Source organism: Xenopus tropicalis, chromosome 2, assembly GCF_000004195.4.
Source record: "Xenopus tropicalis strain Nigerian chromosome 2, UCB_Xtro_10.0, whole genome shotgun sequence".
NCBI classification, from domain to species: Eukaryota; Metazoa; Chordata; class Amphibia; order Anura; family Pipidae; genus Xenopus; species Xenopus tropicalis.
In genome coordinates this window covers 86,187,625-86,196,944 of record NC_030678.2, presented here as the reverse complement: position 1 = coordinate 86,196,944, position 9,320 = coordinate 86,187,625, and positions in this window count along the sequence as shown.

Here is a 9,320-nt window from a genome sequence, read left to right as displayed (position 1 = left end):
AAAATTTGGTTTCGGGGGGAACTTTATAAAATGGATTAAACTACTATATACCAACCCCACAGCCAGCGTGCAAGCAAACAATTTTATCTCACCAAGATTCTCTCTGACGAGAGGGACTAGGCAGGGGTGCCCCCTATCCCCTCTACTATTCGCACTGGCAATAGAACCCCTGGCAATACAAATCAGGCACTCTAAACAGGTGATAGGGCTAAGATACGGCCAGATCGAAGAGAAAATATCCCTATATGCTGATGACGTTTTGCTTTACCTGGCAGATCCAGGGCCCTCTCTATCAGGTATACTGGAAATTTTTTCCCGCTTTACTGAATTCTCGGGACTCCGCATAAACTGGGCCAAATCAGTTATATTCCCTTTAGAACCCACATTGACGCCAAACCAGGCTGCAGACCCCCGGTTACAATGGGTCAGTACGTTCAAGTATCTGGGAATAAACATTCACCTGGACCCAGAGCAATTTATTCCCCTGAATATCACCCCCATAAATATACAACTGGCTACATCCCTAACACACTGGGCATCTCTCCCCCTCACTTTGTGGGGAAGGATAAATGTAATTAAAATGATTTTTCTCCCCAAATACCTATATATTTTTCACAATGCACCGACTATAATACCTAAGCGAATCTGTGATGCGATCCAGGAGCAGATGCGCCCCTTTCTCTGAGGGAATAAGGTACCAAGGGTCTCATTTGCTACGCTAACAGCCCCCTATGATAAAGGAGGACTGAGCCTCCCGAACCTTTTCTTTTATTATCTAGCTGCCCAGCTCAGCACATAAATTGGTGGTTCTCTCAAGACCTGGAAAATCGTAATGTGGTATTTCAGGCTAATACCCTAGGTTCTTTGGAAGCACTGGGCAACTATTTACTTAGGAAACCCAAAGACCATCCACTCCTACCTCCCTGTATGAAAGCACCAGTTTCCGCCTGGCAAGCAGCAACAAAACTCGCAAAAATTACGTTTCCAATACTATCTCCCTCCCTACCACTGTGGAAAAACTCAAATTTACAACACTTTTACCATTCGGAGGCCATATGGTTCTGGGCACCAAAGAAAGTTAAATACTTAGGAGACATACTTCTGAACTCTAAATTTATTAACATGGTGGAGCTTAGGGAAAAAATAAACATGCCGCAACTGCCTATGTATAGATACTTGCAGCTGAGACATACAGTTAGAGCCCAATTCGGGGCAACAGACCTGACCCTCAAAGAACCACCATTACTCTCATTACTAAGAAGGGAAGACCCCAGCAAAATGATCTCCCATATCTACACACAAATAATATCCAGTGGCCCAGCTCCATTCCAATCAGCCTATACTAAATGGCAAAGTGATATACCGAGCCTAAGGCCAGACCAGTGGGAAGAAATCACTGAGAATCTATATAAATTCCTGATTTGTACCAGAGATAGATTGATCCAACACAAATTCACACTCAGAACTTATTATACCCCAAATAGACTATTTCGCATGGGCCAAATACCAGCCCCTATTTGTAAAAGATGCGGAGGAGTGGATGGGTCATATTGGCATATGGTATGGGCATGTCCTATCATCAGCAGGTATTGGGTGAAAATTACTAGATATATGATAGATACATTGGCCCTCCCTCCCCTACTGCAACCAGAAATATGCCTATTAGGTCTTGTGGATGACCTTGTCCCAACTAACTATGCGAGAATTTTGATAAGATCACTATTATATTACGCCAAAAAAGTGCTAATCATGCATTGGATGGCCCCTCTACCCCCCCGGAAGACTGCGTGGGTAGATTTGGTCAATAAAACGCTTCCGCTAATTAAGCTTACATATGAAGCTAGAGGCCAACCGAATAAATTCGATAGAATCTGGGGAGGCTGGCTAGACGCTCACTTAAATGACTTACCTTGAAGCATATATGTGAATAATCTGACATGTTCTGTATAATAAAATGGAAAACTCAACAATGGCTGTATCCCCCCCCTCCCCTCCCCTCTTTCCTTCTGTATCCCAATCCTATATACTGGAAAACCAATAAAAAGAATTTCTGTTAAAAAAAAAAAAGTTAACTCAAAGGTGAACAACCCCTTTAAATCTATTCCAATTGCATTCCAGGGCTAAGCTGGAAAGACCCCTAGGTGTTCCTTATGCTTGATATAAAGGGACCATGGTTTAAATGAAATTGACTATAAGGGCAAAGACACACGGGGCGACAAGTCGCGGCGACTAATTTGTGTGGCAAAATTTTGCACGCGACGCAATTGTACTCGAAGGGCGGAAAGTCGCCGTGATTAGTCACCATGGCTGGGATAATTAAAAGTCGCAGCAACTAATCGTCATGTGTGTCTTTGCCCTACAGGCTGTTTATTTAGAATACAATACTAAATCAATAGACAAAATACAGGTATCGGACCCATTATCCAGAATGCTTGGGACCAAGGGTATTCCAGATAAGGGGTCTTTCTGTAATTTGGATCGCCATACCTTAAGTTTACTAAAAAAATCAATAAAACCTCGTTACAGTAAACCCATTAGAATTGTTTTGCATCCAATAAGGATTATTTATATCTTAGTTGGGATCAATTACAAGGTACTGTTTTATTACTACAGAGCAAAAAGGAAATCACTTTTAATATTCTGAATTATTTTATTAAAATAGAGTCTATGGGAGATGGGCTTTCCATAATTCGGAGCTTTCTGGATAACAGGTTTCCGGATAAGGGATCCCATACCTGTACATCAAATATTCTGAGCACATAAAACCAGACAGTGCAGTCAATTAACAAACCAAGAGTGACATTTTTAGGTGAATTCCTGGAATTGGAAATGGGAAATTTAGTATGTTGAGATGAAAGTGGAGCTTGTAATGAAGCGATTCAGTAGCAGAAGTGCTGCAAAAGCTGAAATCACAGTTTTTATACTCTGTTCTGTGCTCTCTACAATAAATATACATATTCCAAGGTATTCCTTCATTCAGTGTGTGTCTTATGAAGAAATGACACTATAAACTCTTTGAAAAGGTGTCTATAAGAAAGTGCATTATGGCAAAACAAACCAGCAGACTGACAGCTTTACTCCCTAATGCTGTAAAATCACCAGCCCACTCTTTGTGTGCAATTCACAACATCCGACAGCAACCTGAAGGTGCTACTGAGGTATGCTGGGAGTTGTACCTTAGCATGGATTGGTGGCAGGGCTACTCTGGCTACCAAAGTAGATAGTGCCAGGCTGGATGTAGCTTAATTAAATGAGGGATGGTAAAAAAAGGGGGGTTCATTATTAGGGGTAAATTCCCCTGACAAGTAAGTATGATGTAATCTTTAAATGTTACTGCGTGTTGCACAAAAGTCCTGTTGTTGGCCTAAGTGCCATGGACAGCCAATTATTCCCATGTTCGAGGTGGGATGACACACACAGGTTTTTGTTAAGGATTCTCTATTATTCAAAGGGACACTGTAGTGAGAAAATCTAAAAGGAAACATTTAAGAAAAATGTATTTAAGTTTGGTTTATTTCATTTATCCTCCAATAAAGTAGTTGGTTAAGTAGTATGAGCACTGTGTGTCCTGGACATTGGTCAAAGAGGTTTTAGTTGCTTTCCTTTGTATTCCTTTTATTGAGGTTTGTGCTTCTGCTATTGCTATAAATGTTAAAGCTCTGCCTTAGATGTAGGAAAGCATAGTCCAGCAGACAATAAATCATTCCCCTGGACCCATGCAGTAAGCAGTGCCAGCTGGACAAGACAGCACTGCAAACATGAAGAAGGGGCAGATTTATCAAGATTCGTGTTTTTTACAGCAATACAGGTTTTTTAGTGGCAAATATCGCAGAAACATCTATGTTAGAGAACTAGGGGGCACAGTGGGCAGGTTTCAAACCCTTTTAAAACAGATGTGAGTGACTTTATAGTGCAAATTACAACCCCACTCCAGGTTCATCAGCAACTAAAGGAAATGTTTTAAGGGTTTGTAAAGGTTGCTGGGATGATTTATTAGAATCCACTTGGAGATATTGACTGAGAGCACAACAAGAAAAAATATGGCTCCTGGTCAAACAATATAATATACTATACAATGTCCCATTTATAATCAAAATCTATCTGTTATATATTTTATCTGCACAGAGAGTAAAAACACAAAATTACCTCCACGGCCAGTACTTCTTCTCTTTGCAAATATATAGTTATTTTCAAGAAAGAGATATGCATTGCTTCTACTCATTCCTTAAAGGCTTAAGTGCAATCACATCTTTCTGTTGGCCCATGTAAAGTTCTTCAGCTTAGGGTAATCCATATGGAAAAATTATTTTGGATACGGTGGTCAAATGCATACCTTGATCTTTCACTGTCAATTTAAAGGGTCAGTTTACATACAGCTGAACTCCATCTTTGTCTCATGCCTATTTGTATACTAAGCTGGAAGATGCTTTCCATCACCTGTAGTGATCTGTGGGGCTACATTGTGGGTGGGCAGTCTGCAGTATGGATTATGGAGCTGGCAAGGTGGATGGTAATGTATTGGAAGAGTAGCAGTGCTTTATGTCCTTGCTCTGTTCCTGTATATATAGGGCCTGGGTTGTCTGTAGGGGCTCTGTAAAATTCAGCATACTGCAGGCCTCTGCAGCTTGCCTTTGAAAAATAAATAGAAACAAATAAAAGGTAACTGTTCCATCATGATGGCTGCTGTATCCTTATTAGCTTCTCATCTTATTGAAATAAATCGCATTTGATATTACAAGGGAGTAAGAATTGTGTCTTTTCATCTAAGGGGGTTATGTAATGAAAGGTACTAAGTTTGCCCAGGAGCAGTAACCCATAGCAACCAATCAGCAGGTTGTATTTACTGATCACCTGTTTAAAAGCAAACATCTTATTGGTTACTATGAGTTACTGATACTGGGCAAACTTTGTGGATTTTATTACATATGGGGGTTACTATGTAAAATTCATTACAGGTGGAAGAAGTATGTAAAAGCACAAAAGAGGCTGATGAAATTGCGGCCGCTCACCCATGCACTTTAGGTTTTATTAAATGTATAGCTAATGTTTCAAAGTCTCAATAGAAATTGAACTTGCCCAGAGATTCATGAAATACAGGTGTTAGTAAATTTCTGTATCTTCACCCATAAATGACTGTGTGTTCTCTGAGAGGAGACATCTGTATATTTGAATTTGAATACCTCATATATTAATGTATAACAGTATCCACCTCGGCCCAACAGGGGGGCAGGGGCACGGCAGGCAATTAACAGGTGATTGGTGCACATTCAGCAGGGCCCAGAAGAATGAGAAGGGATTGCAGACTATCAACAGCGGTAGGGAGTTGTTTTGCAGAAGGCAGTGAATGAGGCCCAACAGGATCAGGGCCCTGGTGTCCTGGTGGGCCAGTTCTATCCTGCCTGCAGAGGTAGAATGGGAGGTGGAGCAGAAGACAGTAGATAACAAAGAGCAGACTGGGACAACTGGACAGGTACATAGACAGTATTGAGAGTAAAGAACAGATACAGTGAGAGTTAAGGTGGCCATAAAAGGACAGATTTTAGCTGCCAAATCATGTTCTTTAGACCGATTCAGCAGCTTATCTGCACGTGTAAAATGTAAAGAATTCTCTGAATTCCACAGGCCTTCTCTGGGAGGAGAAGTGGAATGTACTCGATAAAAAATGTATATACACAGTATTACCTTGATTAGTATTCTCAGTACAAGTGCAGCAAGCCCTAAACCAATTGTGCTTGCTGGCAATCAATACAGAAGGATACATTTATTTATTAAAATGGTGGTTCACCTTTTAACTTTTGATATGTTATAGAATGTCCTATTCCTAGCAACTTTGCAATTGGTCTTCATTATTTATTTTTTATTCATTTCAAACTATTTGCCTCATATGGTGGTCCTAACTTTTTACTTCTGGTCATGTTTTTCAAAGGCTGGCACTTCTATGCATTGGGATAAATGTCTCCTGACCTGGGCATTAGTTTCAGTCAGAGGGCTTAGTCCACCCCCATGCCTTTAGCTTTTATAGAGTGATATTGCCAAGGCCACAGCATCAGTTCTACAGGCTTAATCCTTCCCTGGCCATTCTTCCTGCAGAGTAACTCTACTAAAGCACATAAATACCGTATATACTTGAGTATAAGCTGATCCGAATATAAGCCGAGGTACCTAATTTTACTTAAGAAAACTGGAAAAATTATTGACTTGTGTATAAGCCTAGGGTGGGAAATGCAACCACTGCTGCTAAGTTTCAATAATCAAACAAATAATAGATAAATAAATAGATAACTTTAGGGAAAGAAAAATGCTACAGCAGCAGACAAAAGCAAGTTTGGGAAGGCTAAGGAAGCTGCCATACTAATTATCAAGTACTTGGACCCCAGTGTACAAGTCCCACCACAGTACTACAATAGTAGTTACAAGGGCAAAATAATTCTTGATGCTGGACTTAATACAAATTTAATTTTTGTAAATAACAAGTTATTGTACCAATTACTTAATCTGGCTCGTTTTGCAGATGGATGTGCAGATGTAACGCGCTCGTTGCACACACCCACCCTCCCTTCCTCCACTTGTGTCCGTGCATACATACCTCCCTCCCTCCACTTGTGTCCATTCATACTGCCTGCGTGTGCCATACTCTGCCTTCCCTACCCTGCCTGCGTGTGCCATGCTCTGCCTTCCCTACCCTGCCTGCGTGTGCCATGCTCTGCCTTCCCTACCCTGCCTGTGTGTGCCATACTCTGCCTTCCCTACCCTGCCTGTGTGTGCCATACTCTGCCTGCCCTACCCTGCCTGCGTGTGCCATACTCTGCCTGCCCTACCCTGCCTGTGTGTGCCATACTCTGCCTGCCCTACCCTGCCTGTGTGTGCCATACTCTGCCTTCCCTACCCTGCCTGTGTGTGCCATACTCTGCCTTCCCTACCCTGCCTGCGTGTGCCATACTCTGCCTTCCCTACCCTGCCTGCGTGTGCCATACTCTGCCTTCCCTACCCTGCTTGTGTGTGCCATACTCTGCCTTCCCTATGCTGCTTGTGTGTGCCATACTCTGCCTTCCCTACCCTGCCTGTGTGTGCCATACTCTGCCTTCCCTACCCTGCCTGTGTGTGCCATACTCTGCCTGCCCTACCCTGCCTGTGTGTGCCATACTCTGCCTACCATGCCTTTATGTTACATATTCTGCCTGCCCAACACTACCTGTGAGTGCCATACTCTGCCTTCCCTACCCTGCCTGTGTGTGCCATACTCTGCCTGCCCTACCCAGCCTGTGTGTGCCATACTCTGCCTGCCTGTGTGGGCCATACTCTGCCTGCCCTACCCTGCCTGCGTGTGCCATACTCTGCCTGCCCTACCCAGCCTGTGTGTGCCATACTCTGCCTGCCCTACCCTGCCCAGAGTATGGCACACACACAGGCAGTATACAGTGACACAATGCTGGCACTGCTCCTACAGTCTGCACAATAACTATATGTTAAAAAAACTTTTTAATTGCAGTACCACCTCAGTATATGTTCTTTTTGTAGTGTGCAGGGATTATTGTTGGGGTTTCCACTGCTGTCTGAGGTGTGAAAAACAATGTGGGTGATTACAGCCTGTGCTGTTTATACCTTATCTGATGCCATTTTAATGTTAGATTGTATGCATTAATATTAGTTCAGATGTTATGTGCTGCCACCTAGTGACCCTCTTTGGGATAGTTGTCCATATGTTAATTATACACATCATTCAAGGTTAAACCTCCCCCTAAAGTTCACAGGAAGTGGAAGAGCATCCCTTTTGAGCACACACAGGCAGCTCACAAGCAGAGGGACAGACCTTAGGATTCCTCACCTTTACACAGGCCCTGGTTACATAACCGTCTGTAAGTAAGATGCTAGGTTTCCTGTATGTGTTTACATGTGTGTATATGTTTTACAGGTTGTGATGCAATGTTATTATGTTGTTTTACAGTTTTACAAAATAAACTCTTCATAAGGATAAAGTATTCAAGTTATTCAACTCACAGAGCAGTCTGAGTATTCTTTGCTGAGTCTTATGTGGAGTGTGTTAAGCTGGCTGGTTAACCTATATTACGCAAGGCACAGTATAGTGTGGAAACAGTACACAGCCTGAGCCTGAGGTGTGAACACTGCAGGGGGTGAACAATGCAGGGATTAGGAGGTGTAAACAACAAAGGGGATTAAATTATTAAACAATACAGGGGGATTACAGCCTGAATCTGAGGTGTGAACCATGGGGGGGGGGGGGGGGGGGCAGTTAATCACAGTACTGATACCACTCAAATCTTACATAAGAGTAATCCAAAAACGAAAATGGCTTCAATCAGCCCACCGAACAGCCGAGGTACCTCAGCTGTTTGGTGTGCTGATTGAAGCTGTTTTCATTTTTGGACTACTCTTTGCTCCCCAGGCTATGGGTTCAGGGCTTGAAGCACCCGGGCCATGCACCGACTTTGGTGAGATTTAATTTATGATTTGCTGTATTCTACTTTGGCGACATCTGGGTTGGTGGAAGACCCGGGGTTTATACACCCAGGCCAATAGATTATTTAGGTACATTTACCACTAGCGTACAGTTTAATATCTCTAATATAACCACCACCGTTCACTTTAATGTATTTTACTTCATTAGTTTGATTTATACTATTTGGCCGTGAGGCGCTATATCTCTTTGGGTTCAATTACACAAGAGTAAGCCATCAAAGCAGCCAGACAGGTGGGGGGCCGCCAGTTGGACAGCAATGGTCTAAGAGATACCTTGTATATAAGACTGGGGAATGCCGTTTATTTGCTGCAGATCAAGTATTATGGGAGATTCTGCACTCATTGATCAATACAAATATGCAGTGACATACAGATGTACAGTATATTTGTATTTAACTTTAAATGGCCAAAGATACAAAAAGAATACAATCTGCACTGTGTGTAAAACTACTAGCTCGTGCAATGTAACAAAAAGTTCACTTTTGAAAGTATTGCTAGGAACACATTCCTTGGTAATGGTGGGATTTGTTTCTCCCTCTTAGTTTACAGTATATTTGATGCCAAAAAAGAGCAACAAACGTTAGCAGATTAACCCTTTAAGTGCCACAGGACGTAGAATGTCCTGTGTATAAAAGTACCTAAGTGCCACAGGACGTAGATTCTACGTCCTGCTGCACTTCTAGGTACTCCCCGCTCATTCTCCAGCCCCTAGACAACGAGCACATGGGGGGAACGAGTGGCCCCTGGGGCACGATCGCCCAGGGGCCCCATTGGAAAAGCCAGACACGTGCATTCTACCTATCTGGCTTTCCCTGCTCTCTCTCTCTCTCCCTTCCTCCACT